Here is a 20,389-nt window from a genome sequence, read left to right as displayed (position 1 = left end):
TTTAAGAATGTATCTGGTTCCATTTTTCTTTCGTTAGTTAAGCCACCTTTTCTAAAAGGGATTGTAGTAATTATGTTTTTATACTCTTTAAAATGGCTACCTATTTTTTGTAATCAAATTAGAAACTTAGCTTCTCACGTTACCATAGATTCTCCGGAAGAAAGCAATCGGCTTTGCCCAAGTTGTAATGACAGAAAAATCCCTGTCGATGAAGAATGTTTTTAAAGCAGCCTCAAAGTGGTTAGCTTCACTTTCCTTGACTTTCGAGAGGAATTTCGTAGTACATAAGAGTATATGAGGTGCCTTTACCCATAGAAATACTAGATGTGCTTGGAATCTTTTTGTCGATTTGGGGGAAATTCTCGTACCCTTTAAGTGCGCCACTCCTTCTTTTGTCTTGTATCTGTAGCTGTTTTTCCCGCACTCACTTTTATCCCGCTGAAGGTCCGCCTTACGTAATAGGGGTTAAGTTAAGGGGGGTGCACATCGTAGTCAAATCTGCATGAAAAACCGCGGGGATGGGTAGTTGGCATTCACATGCACAACTTGGTCGCAATGATAATAAATCCTAGAACTGAGTGCTGGGGCTTGCTGGTGGCAATCCCTCGCCATATGGCCCTGCCAACCATAATTGTGGCACCCAAAAGACGATCGACGAGCATGCTCATGTACCTTAACACACTTCCCACAATTACGGCCTTTCTGACCCCCAGATCTAACATTAGCGGTCTTAAACTGCTTTGGTGCAGGCTGCGACTGCGTCGGGGCTGGCATCTACTCCCTTTTCTGCAAATCAATCTCAATCTCACGCTGCCTGGCGGCCTCCTGCATCTCCAACAAAGTACCATAGCATTGGGTGGAAACAAACTCTCTGATATCTGTCTTGACCATGATTAAGTAATGGGTCATCTAAGCCTGCTTAGATGCACCAAACTCAGGACAAAACATAGCCCTCTTCGTAAACATCTTTGTCATCGTCTCAGAACCCTGCCTCAAATCCAAGTACTCCTAGGCCAACCTCTCACGCTCCACCAACGGTACATATCAGGAGCGGAACATCTCAGAGAACTGCTCCCAAGACACAACAGCTCTCTGCTCAGCAGAATATGAACTAGTAGCAAGCCAGCACAAATCCTTCGCTCCGGTCCTCAGAAGGTTCGGAGCGCACCTGACCTTCTGGTCAGCTGGACAAGAACAAGTGAAGAAACATCCTTCCACATCAGATAGCCACCTCATGGCGATGACCGGGTCCTGCACACCATTGAAAATTGAGGGATTCGTATTGTTGAAGTCTCGATATTGAAAAACCCGACCCGATCCAACCCTTGTAGTTGCAATAGCTGCAGCAGCAGCAGTCTGACACAAAGCATAATAGAGCTCATCAAATTACTCAATCATGGCGGTCTTGATAGACCCAACCATCTCTGGAAACTAAGCTTGGAAATGAGCAACAACGACTTAATCAAAGTGTAAAGTGTAATTTCATGGATTAGCACCTTATTCACATTTTCCTAAAGTAACTAACATTGGGAATTTAATAAAACATTTAGTTACTTTATAATATTCATCATACTTTTAATGAGAATTTATAAGTCCTTGTCCTACCCACTCGACTAACGACCCTCCACCGATCAAGGAAGCGGTGGGTGAGAGTGGACACCCATTAAGCTGCCATTTTATAGTCAGCAACCTTATACCCCCCCCCCCTTATAAACCGACTTCGTGAATGAGGCCTACTAATGGTAAGACGACATGCTCTTATATATATACATATATATATATATATATATATATATATATATATATATATATATATATATATAATTATTATAAAGTATAAGGGTTGATTTTTAACTTTTAAAAATCTAAGGGTTGGAACTAAAGTTTATTAGATGACTTTACATGTTCCAAAACTTTAGGCCGGCAAGTTTTGTAACTTAGCAAAACTCTTTAATTTATAACTTATGAGTTATTAAAATGAAGACTCTTCATTTTTGTAACTTATGTGTTCTTTTAATGGTTTTAACACAAATAGACTTTTGGTTATCCATAATTTGAGGACAAGTTATGGACTCCATTAAAAAACATAAAGACCATGAATTAAACATTTAAACAAGTAATTCCTATGATCTATCAAGAACTCATAAGAACATGAATATCCATATCAAAACTTCAAGAACATATGATCACATATAATCATGTAATTTTGATATTAGCCATTATAAATGGATTAGAACAACCATTACACCGTCAAACAAGTTTTACAACTCCAAAACAGTTTAGGGTGATGTTTGTAGTCCATTTCCAGCAGCAAAAAATTGAAATTCTGCACTCTACCTGGCCAACTCGTCGAGTGCACGAACATACTCGTCGAGTCCCCCCTGGACTCGTCGAGTCCCCTGTGCAGACAGCCCAAAAATCGATTTTTTACACTATTTTGCATCAAGTATTAACAAACAAGCCTAGGCTCTGATACCACTGATGGGTTTCGAGCATTCTAACACCCCTAAGTGTACAAGCAACCCTAGAAAACCTTGGATCTATGTTTGTCTAAAATACATGCAAAAAATGATTTCCAAGGTTCATAATCCTATCTAGCATACATGGGGAACTTTTAATCTAAAAGATGGCTAGAATTACATACCTTGTAGTTGATTTGATTCCTTGAAAAAACTTGAGAGCCTAGCACCCCAAGTTTGATGCCTCAAATGCTTCAGACAACACCAAATGCTTTGGAATAACTATTAGAGTATGTATAACACTTGTAAAAATCGGCTTGCCCTCTCTTGTTCTTTTTGTGTAACCGATTTTGGTGAGTATCATGTTCCTTATATAGTATGTCACATCTAGGGTTACACCATGTAAACCCTAATGTGACATGACTCTTCATTTCCATGACCCATGGGTTTGTAACTCCCATGGAGCATCCTATGGGTTTAACCCAACTTGATAATCCATTGAGCCTTTAGCCCACTATACAAGTTATGGATGATTTACATAATCAAACCATATATTTAATTAGTTATCTTTTGATCACTTAATTAATTCCAAATTAATTCTTGATCAATACTAATTAAATAATACTATTAATATATTAGAACTTATAATATACTAATAAACCACAAATGGTATTTATCTCATTAAGTCTATCCAAATGCATGATGCCATGCAACCCAACTGGACCATGCCGGGTCGGGTCAAGTACATACCAAATATAGTTATGGACTTAGACACCTTATCCAACAAATCATACACTCAATCCTCACTCCCTAGCGGAAGGCTAATCATCTCGAAACTGGCTGAATGACCCCTAAACAACTCATCCATGAAACTTCCACCAACTTTGCAACACTCGTATATGCTAGCCATACATTACACTGGACCCCATAGACAGTAGAATATCTAATCCTAACCTAATCCCTTCATCAAACAAGAACATGAATTAAGGTTAGACCAAACATTCCGAGGCTATAAAATCTTAGTTATGCATGACCATGATGCATACACTAAGCAACTACAATATTGATGTTAATTCCATTAGAGAAGAACCCTCGACTATCAGGCATCATATAATCAAGCAATTCTATCGTGCATAATCCTAAAGATCCCTAGCTTATCGCTAGCATGTTGTTCTAACATATCACAATATCAAATAACAATATGGTATTATGGGGTCTACTTACTGGCTTCGGCTAATTGTACACCTTGCATCCTTCGTGATTATTTTGAAAACCATTTGAAAAATCATTTAAATTTTTTTTCCTTAGTTTGAGACTAGATTCACATGAGTGTTCCTCCAATTCACTCAAACCAAGGCTCTGATACCAACTTGTAACATCCATAAAATTTATGAAAATTTTAAACTTTTTAAAACAACCCATAAATCATCATTGTTTACAAATAGTTTTCAAAACAGGTTTAATATCAGAGTTTTCCCAAAATCATAAAATCAAAAGTCGAAGAGGTGCACGATCACACATTCGCCTTCCCGCGATCCTCTGAGGTCCCTAAAACATAATCCAAAACTGTAAGCCCAAAGCTTAGTGAGTTCCCCCAAAATACCAATACACATACAAATAACACATTTACAATAACAGCATGCAATGGGTCTACAACTAACAGACTGGATTACCTTTGAGCCTAAAATATAAGTCTGGCTTGCCTTTGGGCCACATCTTATGTCTGGCTTGCTCCCCGACCTAATTAGTCCTTGAACTGAATACCACTAAGCTCTCAGTACGAGTCTGACATGCCCTTCCCGACCCTCAACTCGTATCCGAAATGCTCATGAGCCCTCAGTATGAGTCTGGCATGCCCTCCCCGGTCCTCATCACATATCTGGTTTGCTCCAGGGTTTGTTGGCTACAACACGAAGCAGTACAACCTCAACCCCAACCCACACAATATGTCGACATATAACAAATATCATCATAAACAGATAAACAGACAGTATCACAGGTAGTCCTATAGATATACCAAACTAGCATATCAAGAATTGCATGCATATCTATTCCATACTCAGTATATCAATAATACCAGGTTATCAACCAATGAGCCGGCCTTGGTGCCTTCGACCCGAAAGTATAGTGAGGAAAATTCACTTCACAAGCTGAACATAACTAATAAGGCCTGACTCTGAATCTAAGCTCTCTACTCAATGCCTATACCCATCAAGTGACTAATTCAATTAAAATCCTAACAATACCTAAAATACCCTCAAAAGTCAAACTTGGTAAAACATGGGCAAACTTGGTCAAACATGGTCAAACTCAAAGTCAACTGGTCAAAGTCCAAAAACCCATTGATTCAACCCAGCCGATTCAACCCAACAGAGTTAACTCAACATGGCCTGACCCATGGGAGTATGCCCTGGAGGTACGCTCAACGTATACAAGGCTTCGTAGTGGACCACCATTGGGGTGGCTGACTGGGTACGCGGGGCGTGCACCAAAGGCATTAAGTGCTTAATGGCTTCAACACTTGAGCTCATACTTCAGATCCAAGGTCCAGAGGCATACTCGGGGTCATAAAGTTCCCAAATTTATAACTTCCCACGTCCAAAAAGTCCTTAATGCAAGGTGTTAATCCATTAAGAGCTTTTACAAGAAGCATGGAGCCAAACTAGCTAAAGGGACCTCATTTTTATGGCTTAGAACCCTTCCTAGGGTCTAGAATGACAGCTCAAAACATCTAAAACCAAACATACATAGAAATGAGACTTTTGGGACAAGAAGAACAACATAAAGTCACCAAAATGAGATCTAAGAAAACAAAACACCAAGGTGAAGACTTTTTACCTTCTACATTTTCCCAAAAAGGTGATGATCCAAGATCCACAAGCTTGCTTCAACTTCTAAGCTCCTTGATGCAACTCCTTCCTCCTACACACTTTTAGCTCAAAATACACTCTTATAGGGTTAGGGTTTTCAAAAAAACGACTCAAGGGCTTGGAGGCTGAAAAGATGGGGCTAAATGATCAATAAAGATGCTTAAATACCTCACAAACGCTAAAAATTAGGGTTTAACTCAGACATGAGTACGCCCAACGTACATATGTGTACACCCAACGTACTAGGGTACGCCCTAGTACGCTTAGTGTACCCACATGTACGCTTAGCGTACTCCTCCTACATCAAAATTATAATCCTACCACAAGGGCTTCCATGGCCACTTCCTTCCAATCCAAGGACCAAAAATGACATAATTTAAAACCAATGGATGAATTTGAAAATACCTGAAAACTGTTACCACAAAATTTCGATTTTGATGCCAAGTTTTAAATTGCAAGAAATACACTATATTACCATAAAATTTGGATTTTGACACTTATTTTTTCCCTCAATCATGTCATTACATTTATATTTTTATTGCATTGTCAACCAATTGACAGATTCAATAGTTGTTATTATGGTTTAGAAGCTCGATTTGTCCAACAAATAAATGAAAGTCGGTCCAATGGTTCACAATCACTTAGAAATCAGTTAGATGTACAACAAGTAAATGAAGACCCGTACAAGGTCGATTTAGTTGTTCAAACTTACTAAGCATCTCCTGGATCGATCTTGTAGGGATCTTTATTTACTTGATGTATAAATCAAGCTTCTAAACCGCAATAATATCTCCTCAAAGGGTGATTATGCCCTTTTCACTGACTGTTAAGTGAGTGTGAATCAATAGATTGACCTTCAGTCTTCATTTGTGAAGAAATACTCTAACGAGAATTAAACATTAAACATTATGATAAACTTTGTCACCTAAAAGGGTGAGTACAACCTTTCACTGACTTTTAAGTGACTTTAAACCAATGGATTGACCTAAAAAGATATGTGAAATTTTTTCTGATGCGGACCCTATATTTTAAACTCAATCCTACCATATAAGATCTCACGTGGCTTCTACATGATAATATTTTCATGTCATTTATTTAGTAACCTACTAAGTTGATGGTAATCGGTCAATTCGTTTAGAAGCGAGTTTGTAGGGATCTTCATTTATAGGGGTCTATTTATTTGTTGTACAAATAAATCGACCTTGTATGGGTATTCATTTAGTTGTTGTACAAATTGAGCTTCTAAACCACAATAACATCTTCTGAAAGGGTGACGATGTCATTTTCGCTAACTTGTAAATGAGTTTGAACCATTGAATTGACCTTCATTTATTTGTTGTACAAATCAAGCTTCTAAACCACAATAACATCTCACGAATCGGTCAATTGGTTGACATTACAACAAAAATATAAATTTAATGACATAATTGAGAAAAAAAACTCAGTGTCAAAATCAAAATTTTATAGTAATATTGTGATTTTCTTGCAATTTGAACTCAGTGTTAAAATTGAAATTTTGGTAAACTTAATGACTTTATTGCAATGCAGGAAAAAATGGTTACGGAAGAATAGAGAGAACCAGTCATTTAATTAATATTGCAATAAAATTGTAAATATAATGTCATAATTGAAAACAAAATTAAATCGATATCAAAATTAAAATTTTATGGTGTTGACTATTGATTAATACACGAAAATGAGAAATTTGCTATAAGTCGTGAAATGTCTATTTCTTTAGGTGGATTGATATGAATTTTTGCATTTAAACATGTTTTATGATGTCATATTGTTTTGGTATGTATTGTGATGTAATTGGCCCGTGAAGTAAGATGATTGGCCACGTGAACTAAGATGAAGGTTATTATGGTACACGTTTAGCTATAGTTGGTACATCGTACAATTTGTCTGAAGTTATTTTATTTTTAAGTTGATATCAAGGTCAACCAAGACTTTATGCCATCCTTTGTCAATCGAATAATTTCAACAAAGTCTAAGATAGAAATTCAAAAAAGAACCCCAAGTATCTTTTCTGGATTAAATACCATAATATATCTCATTGTGTAAACTTCTCATATAATCATCAATATATCACACTTAATTGTTTTACAAAAGCGTTATTTATTTATTTATCTTTTTTACTATATGTTTCGTGCATCTTGTTGATGGTACTCAACAAAATAATTTACGATAGTTAAAATCAAATTTTAATTATTATCATACAACGAGTGAGATGGCAAATGGGCAACAATCTGTGCCGCTATGTCTTTTTTGTATGGTAAAGCTAATTCTTTTGAAAACTACATCTATAAATCTAAGGGAAATAACATTGTTATACATGATCCTTTGTACTCTATTAAGAAGCTCCACCACATGTGCGAGGAAACCAAACGTATCAAATGCAAATGATATAAACATTTGTTGATTTTCCATGCACGATTTCTCATGTTTTGTGACTTTGCCCGTAGCAGCTTTTAAAGCAGTCTGTCCCGCCGTGTAACCCCCAACCCTCAAGCTCATGAAAGGGGATACCCCTGTAAGTTCCACACATACGTGTTTCCCTCCGACCATCCAAAAATCAAAATGTCAATTGGTTTAAAGGTTGACCTTCTTTCTGTCGGGTCAGTCAAGAAATTCAGAGGTGCCTCTTTCTTGGCGGAAACTCTGACACACATAAAAATGTCAAACAAAACATCCATAACCATATAGTGCCTGTATTTGAACCCCGAGAGTTCTTTACAGTGAACTGCATGCTCTCCAAAAGAGTTCAAACATGCCTTGCGACACATTTGACATATCTCGCCAGCTGGGAATATTGCAATCATGAGTCGATATTTGAGGATAGTACAATACTCCACATGAGACATATGTTGGCAATGACCATCTATAGGGATAGCTAGAAGAAAATCATGGGCATACGGTGCACGTAAGCACTGGAAAACCACTTTCTACCGAGCCGTCATGTCGAGATGCACTTCCATATCTTGGACAATTTTACGAAAAAATGAACTAATCCGTGTTTTCTGGGATTTAGGGGGGTGTCTTTAGTAGTAAAACTGCTAATGTTAATATCCGGAAGCTTTTTACGAAGAGAAGCCAATGCACAATCATAATTAGAATCCATATTATATATGTCGCTATCCCATAAGATGTGGTCTTGCAATACCTAATATTGGGCCCTTGAGGCAACGAAAACATATGATGTAGCCTCTACTGCCGAGTATAAACCCAAACCACCAAACCTAGTGGGTAAGGAAGTAATTCTCCACCGTATATCGCCAAAGAAATGGCCACCACAAACCACAATGTCCTCAATCGCATCATGCAAACCATTGTTAAAGAATAAAGCCTCCTCCTCCATGTGAACGCGTTGGTACGTCCTCAGCCCAAAGAAAAGCTTGACAATACCCATATAAGACCGAAGCATAAGGAGCTCACTCTGGGGGTCAGACAATTATGGAAGAAGGCGCATCAAAATCACAGCGTTTTTAGCTCTCTTCATGGCTAGCTGCTAATAAAACTAACATCTCTACTAACAACTCCCCCAAGAAGTTTCACCCCCAAAGGCGGCCTCCCGATGCCAGCCAAGAATAGCCCCTCATGTAGCTTCCTATCATTATATTAGGGACAAAAGAGCTCGGTTTTCTTGATATTCAGCTGAAGGCCCAATTTTGGGCCAATCACCGTAATGATGTCCAACGCTTTGGCCACCTCCTTCGAATCTCCAATAAGTGTGCCATCATCAAGGTACCATGCATTCGGAAAAGTTTGCAATTGCCTCTAATATTATGCAAGAGCGGGTGCAACGCAAGGGCAAAGAGAAGTGGTCCCAAGGGGCCCCTTGTTGTACCCCAGTAGTGGACCAAATATGTGTGTTGCCTAAATACAACCTTGCTGCTTGACCATATAGGAATTCTACCCACAAGGATATAGCAGGACACCTCAATCTGACCTCATGAACTAATATAGATCTGTCGACAAGGTTAAAGGCATTAGAGAAGTCCACGGTCAGCATGGAAAGAGATCCATCATCGCAACACTCACTCAACACCCTATTGGCGCTATGTAATACGACCTCAGCGCCACCCGATACCCCGACCCCGAACTAAAAATCATTGAGATACTTGGTCATTTCTCTACCAACACCTTTCATAGCCAACTTGGAAACCAAACGTCTCCATATAGTGCCTACTGCAATAGGTCGTATTCCCTTGTCAGGTTTTAAGAGCGGTGTGAGAGGAGCAAAGGCAACAAATTCTACAAAACTCGAAGGGCATCTTCCTCCTAGCCATAGATTAACCACAAATATAATAGCGCGTAGGTGGTGTTTAGCTATAGTTGAACCTTCTCCATAAAGAACATCCAAAATGTGTTAAGCTCTCAATCTATCTCTCCCACACGAGGTACCTTTAAGGAAGGATTTAATTCCCCAAAGGACATGGTCAACATCCCCTACAAGGGGAGGTTCTTAAAATATGGTGCTCGACATGGAAGGTGGTGGCTTGTACGGATGCTTATCCTCCAATTCCTTCGTGGTATCACCCCCAAATGGAGAAACACCCGAAGAACATAAAACTTTCACTACTGCTGTAAAATGTCCATCGGCAACCTTACGGAGACATTGTCTGACATTGGTGTTGCCCAATGTTCTTTCCTCCTGAATGTACTCTTTTTTTTGCCTTGTTGCTCCAGTCTTGCATTGTCAACTAAGTTTTTTACTAGCTTGGCAATACCGTCTTTAGTCCCCCAAGTAGCTAATGCGCTTAGGATATTACGATGCTGCAAAGACTTTCTGTTGCCAGAACTACTTTCTTTCCTTTTAGTGGGCATGAACACCTGAAGAGTACACCTTGGAAGAATTAACAAAGCAACCCACGCTTCAACGGATCCGGGATGAGCAACCACCTTGGAAAGGGCTACTTTAAAAGCCTGAGAGAAAGCCATACGACAATTATAAGGGATGCTTTTGACAGTGGTGATAGGTAGTTTAAAAACACGATCAAGTAGCTGGGAATCCATCACCAACCCACCATTGAGGTCGGCTTTCGGTTCATTGGGTGGCGGCTTTGGAATGCCAACAATATGCCCTCTCATGTCATCGGCCCCGTCAATAAACTTAATCAGACCACCCGGGTGGTGACATGAACGAATCAGGGCATGAAGCCTCATGTAATTCCTACATATCCATTGACCAAACTCCTTCAAAGTTGTTGCCACATACATAAACAATTCATGGTCAGAAGTAATAGCCTCCCGTAACATAACTTTGTGTGCATCTATATGGAAGTGTAAGCTCTTGAGATGAGATATCAAATGGGAAATCCCCTTACTTCCAACAATACCATTTGGGCAAAAATGAAACCCCCGAAAAGGACACGACCAAGTCCCACTCTCAAAGGAATGAGAGGACACATAAACACAAAAATAAAGTTTACTTAAGCCTCAAGGTGAGACCCGCGATTAGAAGCACTAACCCAAATGAAAATGTGACATTCCAACAAAAGGTTTGAGTGTGCACAATGAAACCAACACGGGGCATAAACTCTACATCTTCTCGAGTATAAAATTGGCTGCACCACTTGAAAACCTTATTTAGATATTTTATCAAACCCTTGGTGGGCAGAAAAAAAACACCTTATTTGCACAACAAACCTTTAAATTTTTACCCAATTGTAATCTTTAAGATAGAAGCAAGCAATCAAAACACTCCAAGAACATTAGTTTCATTCTGCTATCACAAATTTTGATTATTAAATGCGGGATTAAATTTGGCCAAGCGTTGTGGATTTTTGGTGTGTCTATGATCATTAGTTTTTATTTTTTATTTATTTTTATTTATTTTTTATTTTTTTATTTTTTTTTCCTTTTATTGTGCTGGATACACCAAGTAGGCCTGGCAATCGTGTCGTGTTCGGGTTGGCGTGTCGCGGGTCGGCGGATTGGCGGGTCAAAATATGCCAACCCAAACACGAACCATTTAAATATACAGGTCACGGGTTGGCGGGTTTGGAACATAAACTCATATATGACCCACAAACCCATTTATTTATACGGGTTCACAGGTTGGCGGGTTTGTGGGTTAGATTTGGGTTCGTGGGTCAGATTCCATAAATAAAGTTAACAATTAAACATGAATAAATTATTGATAGTTGATGCAAACATATCTAAATTTTAGACACTTAACTACTTAAGTCTTAAAGTCTTAAACATCCAAATGAAAATTAAAAACATTCATAGAAACATGTTCAATGCATCAATCGCTCATACAGCCATATGCCGATACGCCATTTGATTTAGGGAAAAAATGAGGAAAATCAATTGGTTACAAACTTACTTACGACCTTATGAGTTAGGACCACAAGTCAAAATATAAATACATTTAAAAATAAAAAATATATTTTTTAATTAAAAATATAAACGGCTTGGCGGGTCAACCCATTTATTTTTTGAGAAACTCATATATGACCCGTTTAATAAACGTGTTGGCAGGTTGGCGGGTTGGCGGATTGACGTGTTGAAAAACTCAACCCAAACCCATTTATTTCGTGTCGTGTCGCGGGTCGTATCGCGTGTCGTGTCGAGAATTGTCGGCACTAACACCAAGCGAATGATATTAGGACACTTCTAACCCGCAACAAATTTGGTTTTAACATTATTTTTGGTGTATAGTTACTACATTATAATATCATTATTTACTCAAATATAATGTCCTGAATAATATAACATTGAATATAGCTTTATAATTTTATAAAACGAAATTTGATTTTGAAATTTGATTTATGCAATTTTGTCCGTTTTTACTTTAAATTGATTTTTTCATAAAAATCCATTTAAAAGGTTCACAAAGACTCTTGTACATGTTGATAAGGTTAAAAAGAGTTGATTTTATTAAAGATTTATGTTAGTCTGTGTTTTGCTTTAAAAAAGGAAAAACTGCAATAAAGTCCTTACATATTGGTCTTATAATCGATTTAGTCCTTATATAAATTTTTTATTCAATTAAGTCTCAAATACCGGTAATCGTATTCAATTTAACCCTTGGACCCGGTCAACAGGTCATCCAACTTTCAAAAATTACATTTTTGGCACAAATTTCAAAATCTATTACAAATTTTGTCCAAAATTTACACTTTTGGCCCATATTTTAAATTTTGTTACAAATTTGGTCCAAACTTTACTTTTTTTGTCCAAATTTTAGAATTTTATTATGAATTCATCCTAACTTTAGTTTTTTTACAACTTTTTTCTCAAAGAATTGTTTCTAATATATTTTTTCTTTATAAAATCATATTTATACAAAAAAACGTATTTTCACACAAAAATCTTCTATTTTCTATATAAAAACTTTTTCAAAAATGTTTTTTTGTATATGAAATATCTAGTTATAAAAATAGGTATTTATTAAATATATAAATATATACAAATCCGTTTTTATAAAAAAAAATGTATACAAACACCAATTTTATCTATATATATATATATATATATATATATATATATATATATATATATATATATATTTTTTTTTGTAAAATTGTGTTTGTCAACATTTTTTTTATAAAAACATATGTGAACAATTTTTTATATAATACGTGTTTGTATACAAACACGTATTATATAAAAAATTATTCAAACACGTTTTTATAAAATATATACAAACACGATTTCATAAAATATATACGAACACGTATTATATAAAAAATTATTCAAACACATTTTTATAAAATGAATAAAACACGATTTTATAAAATGTATACAAACACGTATTATATAAAAAAAAACTTATTCAAACACGTTTTTATAAAAAAAAAATAAACAAACACGATTTTGTAAAAAAAATATAGATACATACCTATTTGTGTACATATATATAAAGGCGATAGGTGTTTGTATACATTTTTTTGTAAAATACGTTTTTGTATACATTTTTTTTTTTGTAAAAACGGATTTTTATATATTTATATACTTGATATATACATATTTTTATAACAAGATATTTCATATTGAAAAAAAATTTAAACAAAAAGTTTTTATATAGAAAATATAAGATTTGTATGTGAAAATACGTTTTTTTTGTATAAATATGATTTTATAAAGAAAAAACATATTAGAAACAATATTTTGAGAAAAAAATTGTAAAAAAAACTAAAGTTAAGATGAATTCATAATAATATTCTAAAATTTGGGCAAAAAGGGTAAAGTTTTGACCAAATTTGTAACAAAATTTAAAATCTGGCCAAAACTGTAAAATTTGGAACAAATTTGTAATAAATTTTGAAATCTGGGCCAAAAATATAATTTTTGAAAGTTGGATGACCTGTTGACCGGGTCAAAGGGTTAAATTGAATACGATTATCGGTATTTGGGACTTAATTGAATAAAAAAATATCTAGGGACTAAATCGATTATGCTAAAGGCAATATAGTAAAACAATATTAAAGATTTTCCATAAAGTTATTGTAATAAAAAGATATAAGACAAATTTATAAAAAAAAAACTAATAAATATACTATAAAGAATATCTTTTAAAATCTAAATAACTTAAAAAGGGATATACTTGTAATATATTATTTGCTATGAAAATGGTATAATAAGTTGCTAGTATTTTGGTGAGATGATATATATATATATATATATATATATATATATATATATATATATATATATATATATATATATATATATATATATATATATATATATATTTAAGCTTCATTATTGAACATACTATTTCTAATTTAGAAAAGATATTTATCAATGATTCAAGTATATTTAAATTACAAGATTCCTCATTTCGCGGATCCTAACATTTATATGTTGTTTGTTTTTTCGAAACAAAAATTCATGAAATTTGCGGACCATATCTGCAATCCTTTGCAGCAGAAGATGTTAACAAAACGATTGTAACCTATAGTAAGAAGTTTGTTTGTTTTTTTAACATCTACAGACTTCTGCAATAAAATAAAATTTAAATAAACTTATTCACAAACTGAAAATAGTAACATCAAAATTTTAATAATCCTAGTCTTAAAACATTCAAAGAATCCTAAAAAGAATATATAAAAAAACAAAAATATAAAATTACTAAAAAAATATAAAAAAAAAACTAATTTTAAAACACATAAAAAATTATGAAAAAAAAAATTTAAGAAAATATTATAAACAATATCTATAAAATTCATAAAAGAACCACGCATGTTAAAAAAGATGCAACCAAAATTGAAAATATTATTAAAAGAAACATTTAAAAAAAGGTATTTTGGGTTTAGGTTATTGTTGGTAACTTAACTTTTCACTTGAGCTAATTTGGTCACTTAACTCATTTTAAGTTTTAAAAGGTCACCAAACTTTTGGCTTTGTGCTCATTTAATCACCTAACTTTTGGTTTTGTCACTTAACTTTCATATTTGTGCTCTTTTACTCAACTAACTTTTAAAATTATGCTCATTTAGTCACATAACTTTTAAAATTGTGCTCATTTTTATAGCTTTATTTTAAAAGTTTAGTGAGAAAATGAGCACAATTTTAAAAGTTAGGTGACTAAATGAGCACAAATCCAAAAGTTAAGTGGCCAAACCAAAAGTTAGGTGACTAAATGAGCACAAAACCAAAAGCTCGATAACCTTTTAAAACTTAAAAAGAGTTAAGCGACCAAATGAACACAAAACCAAAAGTTAAGTGACAAAAATGAACACAAAACCAAAAGTTAAATGATCAAAACTGACCTAAACCCTTAAAAGAATCAAGTTATAAAAAGTTGTGGAAACTATAAAAAGAAATTGTATCAAATCCGCAAGTCAAAGTTTTTTTTTTTTAAAGAAATTAAAGTTTAAAAAAATAAAAGGTTTAATGTCACAGTAGCACAATGAAGTTTTGGGTTTGGTCCGATTTGACCATTTATGCCCATGTCAAGTAAGCCATTATCGTTAGGTTTTTAACCATTCATCCGTTAACCAGTTATCTAAATTACATGAATGGTCCCTATGATTTAAATTTCTTTTATAGTTGGTCCCTTACCAGCTATGGTTTAAATAACACGACCAAAACTACCACATTTATGAAACTCTAAGGACCAAAGTGTAAATTTCTCATCGTCTTCTTTATTAAATCGCCTTCTGGATTGCCCGAATCAAATTCTATTGTCTCGATCGCCTTTTAGACCAAAGTGTAAATTTCTTATGGTTCAATCAATCCACTAACAAGCATTCTAGACAATACTTGTGAACTTTTTTTAACATCGTCAATCAAAGTATAAGTAGAAACTAAAGAATTCCAAGAGAAAATGTCTCGATTATCCATTTATTCAAACAAGCTCTTAGCATCAACTATACTTCCATAGTTACCATATAAAGTTATGAAACAATTGGCTAAAGGAAAATCATAATCAAACCCGTATTAGATTGCAGAAGCATGAAGAGACTGGATGTGGGTGTATTATGAAACGCTTGAAAGCATGGCTAATATGGTGATTGAACTTAGCTTAATTACTGATCGATCATAACACCCGATAATGGCGGTCCAGGGAACAATATTTCTCTCAGGTAGATTATCGAACACTTTGCTAGCAACATTGGTGAACCCAAAATTAGCATAACGGTTAATCAAGGAAGCATCAGAGGAGTACACATTGTTAATGGAATGTTGGTGGAAAGAAATGCCATGTGAAAAGAGGTTTAGAGAAGCAGAACATGATTAGATACCTAGAGATGTTAAGCACGAATGTCGAAGCTGCCAACATTTTGACCAACGACTCAATAATGCAAGCTCTTGTGAAAATGCTATGCCATTCAAAGCCTCTGCTTTGAGGGTTCAACTTGCTTTAGTTCTTGGCTTGCTAATAGGAAATTCTACATTTATCAGTGATGAATTGTTGAATTCTAGATATTAGGTGCTTTAAATGAAGGTTTGGTAGATAGGAAAGAACAGGTTAGAAGATTCTTGATGGCTGCTGTGGGTGAACCAGCTCAGATGTTATCAATAACCACTGCTACATATACCGAGCTCCCATAAAATAAGAAACCACCCGACTCACCGTCAGATCATCTTTAGTATGATTAGTCTATTTTAACCCTCCCACCAAAAACTACCTTCAAAGAAACCACCAGATCCATCTATAAAGGATCCACCTTTAAAGAAATCATTGGTCCTTGGCAGAAATTTCTTCCCTAACATCGGTCGTCACCTTCTCCTACTGGTGGGGGACAAGAATTTAGTCTCGAATCTTATTTCATTTATTGAACATGAAGGAGAGGTTTTGAGAGGGAAAACCCTAGTTTTTGTGACATTGCTTTGTAAGAACAGGAAGTGGTGCTTCGTGCAGTTTTTGTTGAACGAAAAATTAGTGTAACTGTGGATAGGCTAATGGTGAAGGAGAAAGAGGCTCATTTGCAATGTTACACTTTGGTCCCTATAGTTTTAGAAATGAAGTAGTTTTGGTCGTTTAATTTTAACCTTAGTTGGTAAAGGACGAACTACGAAAGAAATTTAAACCATAGGGGTCATTCGTGTAATTTAGAAAAACTTGTTAACAGAGGAATGGTTAAAAACTAACAATATTGGCTTAACTGAAATGTACAGTAAAAGCTAGATGACTTATTGCTCAAAAAATATATAAATTGTCAAATCGGACCAAACCCAAAACTTCATTGTGCTACATTGATATTATCCTTAAAAAAGTCAAGTTATACCAAATTTCTAAAAAAAAAAAATCAGTTGGAACAAATGAAAATTGAAGAGTTTTAAAGAGGTAAGTCAAGTGTTGTTTGAAGCAGAACACACGTAGAGATTTTGTAGTCCGAAGCCTCCCAAAAAAACTAATTGATATGAGATGGAAAGTGTCGCGCGTGTACTGCGCCACACAGCAAAAAAATGGTCTAAAGACGTTTTTAGAAAAAAAAAACAAACAACCTATTAGACTCAATTCTTGAAACCTCTTAACGCTAGATTGATAAGATCCCACTCCGGTTCGATCTATCGATACAACTTAATTCTTGAAACCTCTGAACAACGTTCTTTTAAACAACTTTTTCACGTGACATCAGATCATTCCCAACCCACTTATTTTACATGGGCAGACGACAGTTCATTATACATGACATTAGGACAATGGCATTTTGAAACTATTTTCTTTTACTATAAATAAATTGCGACTCAATAAACATGTAAAATCATTATGAACCTGATACTCCTGAAACCCTCTTCTTCTTACTATAGTTTATATATATTAACTTGAGTCTCATAGCATACACTCGAGCTCAACTTTAAGATACAATCGGAACCGTTTTTTAGTGATATGAGGTTCACGAACATCAACAACGACCCTAAACAAATGTTCCTAGTCATACTCTAACTTAACTTATCATTAACTCCATTATAATTTTAAAGAGATAACCTAAACATAAAATAATTGTTACATTATTTTTTAATACAGTACAAATTAATGTCCCTAAAATTAACTTTCAAAGAAAAAGATATGTGTGATTTACATAATTTCCTAAATGTAGTTTTATTAATGGGACCAAATATAAATATGAGACATGATATTTACGACCCCCCTGGGAAGTCCTTGTGCCGAGTGGCACAAATCGGACAATATTGTGATACGTGCTAGAGGGGGATGTTACAAATGGTATCAGAGCTAGGGCATGGGTCGATTTGCTTGACAGGGACGTCGAACCCTATAATGGGGGGTGAAGGTGGGTTGCACCTAATCCCACATTGGCTTGGAAGGAGAATGAAACATTTCCTTATAAAGGTGTGTGGATACCTTCCTTTTCATAACGCGTTTTAAAGTCATGAGGACAGCAGATCCCATAAGAACTCTGTAGTTAAGCGTGCTCAGGCGAGAGTAGTACCAGGATGGGTGACCCCTTAGGAAGTCCTCGTTCCGAGTGGCCCAAAGCGGAAAATATTGTGATACGTTCCAGATGGGGATGTTACACAACCCAAAAGGACCATGATACTATCAAATCAAGTACATACCAATTATAGTTATGAGATTAGACACCTAATCCAACAATCTCCCACTTGGATAAGTCTAATAACTATGATTGCAAGTATGGCCTCAAAATTTGACTAGCAATCGTAGATTTCAAAATCCGTTGTCGAACTCTGACCTAGTCAGTTATGTGTCCTTAAGATAAGTGATCAAATATTCCTCCATTCTACAAGATATCGTATGAACATGAGACATGGATTATAATCATTCTCTCTGTCTAAGATTTGTTTCGCGATTTCTAATTTATGACGACTAATAGCAGACTAGTAATTGAACACCTCAATTCAGTTTAGGCTTGGCCAAGCGCTTTAGATGTCATCATCAAATCATCGAGGGACCCACATATATCACTTTTCCACGTTAGGGCAAAAGGAACGGATAAACTTCGACTCATATGTTTGTACTATTCACTCTCAAATCATGCACAAAATACATTTTATAACATCAAGTTACTGACGCCTTTACGTATTATCAATGCACAACTAACTCGTAAAAAACAACTCATATGTCTCCATTTCAAGAATTTAAGATATTATCGCCTCAAAATTACTCGTGATAAAATCCATGAAGTAATTCTCTGAGCGTAGGTTAATCCAATACTAAAATCCCCATTACAAAAGTACTTGCAGCAAACCATTGCTATGTCTAAACCCTTAGACAATCTACAATCTAATTCACGACTGTCTTAATTCGCTACTTACTTCTAAAGTATGATCGACTGTGGATGTTTTAATAATCCAATTATTCGGGAAGTAAAACATGCGAAGTGAAACACAATAATAACCTAATTAACTATGGTCTCAAAACTATTGAATATAAATAAAAAACTTATTATGTAATCACCATATTAATTAGACTTTATTAATTGTATAATGTTTCGATTAATCAACTAATCACTTGAATTAAACATTAGTTGTGACATCCCCATTTTCACGGCCAGAAAAGACCGATTTGTTTATGCTTTGTTTTCTAAAATCAGAGTAATCCTTTGATTAAAAGAGTTGCGGAATTTGTTCCCAAAACAAAATATGATAAGAATTTATCAAAGCATTTCTTTAAAGAAATGTATTTCCATTAAATAACAAAATCTCGGGATGTCATGTTCCGATATAGGGTTTTCATCCCACAATATTATATTTATTATATTTAATCATCAAGCAATCAACCCGATTACCCATCCCCATTATCTTCTTTACTCTTAAGGTTTTACCCTTAGAATCAACTATCCTTCATTCATTCATTCCTAAGGATTTACCTAAGGAATTGGCACGAAGTCCATTGCTGCCAAAGTTTATCTATCAGATACTAAATCCATAGTTATCAGGAGCTAACTCCATAGTCACCAAGGCTCACTTAACAGGCGCTAACTCCATAGTCACCAAGGTTCACTTTAACAAGCGCTAACTCCATAGTCACCAAGGTTCACTTTAACAGACGCTAACTCCATAGTCACCAAGGTTCACTTTAACAGGTGCTAACTCCATAGTCACCATGGTTCATTCATACCATCTTTCATTACACACCAATTATTCGATTTACCCATGTTCTCCCCAACATATTTGTAGATCGAAAATACAAATACAGGTTAACTCTTTTAGAACCTATATAAAACATTCATTTCATGTCCACCTTAAATAAACAAACAATATATAAACACATAACACATATTTCATAGCAAATACTTCATATTTATGTGTTAGAAGAAAGTAACCGCACACTCACTTGATAATACGATGATCAGACAACACTACAGTTCTAAATGTAGAATTCTTCGGTGAAACCAGGATACTTCCTTGAAAATCGGGCCTCTCGCGGGCAGAGTTTCGACTCAGAAACTTTAATTCTCGGGATCTTCGGGGCTTCAGGACTTGCTTCGGGTGTCGGGATTGATACCGGAGCTTCTGGGGTATAAATTACACGTAAATTGAGGTAATACGGGAGAGAGAGAAGAAATTTGGCAACCAAACTCGACTGCACTTGTGATGTATTTATAGTGTTGAAGTTTGCCGCAAACGTTGGGCGTTCCCTTCGAACGCGGTGTGTTGGAGAGGGGTTCCGATCCTATC

Source organism: Lactuca sativa, chromosome 4 (assembly GCF_002870075.4).
Source record: "Lactuca sativa cultivar Salinas chromosome 4, Lsat_Salinas_v11, whole genome shotgun sequence".
Classification (NCBI taxonomy): domain Eukaryota; kingdom Viridiplantae; phylum Streptophyta; class Magnoliopsida; order Asterales; family Asteraceae; genus Lactuca; species Lactuca sativa.
This window is presented reverse-complemented; position numbering follows the sequence as displayed.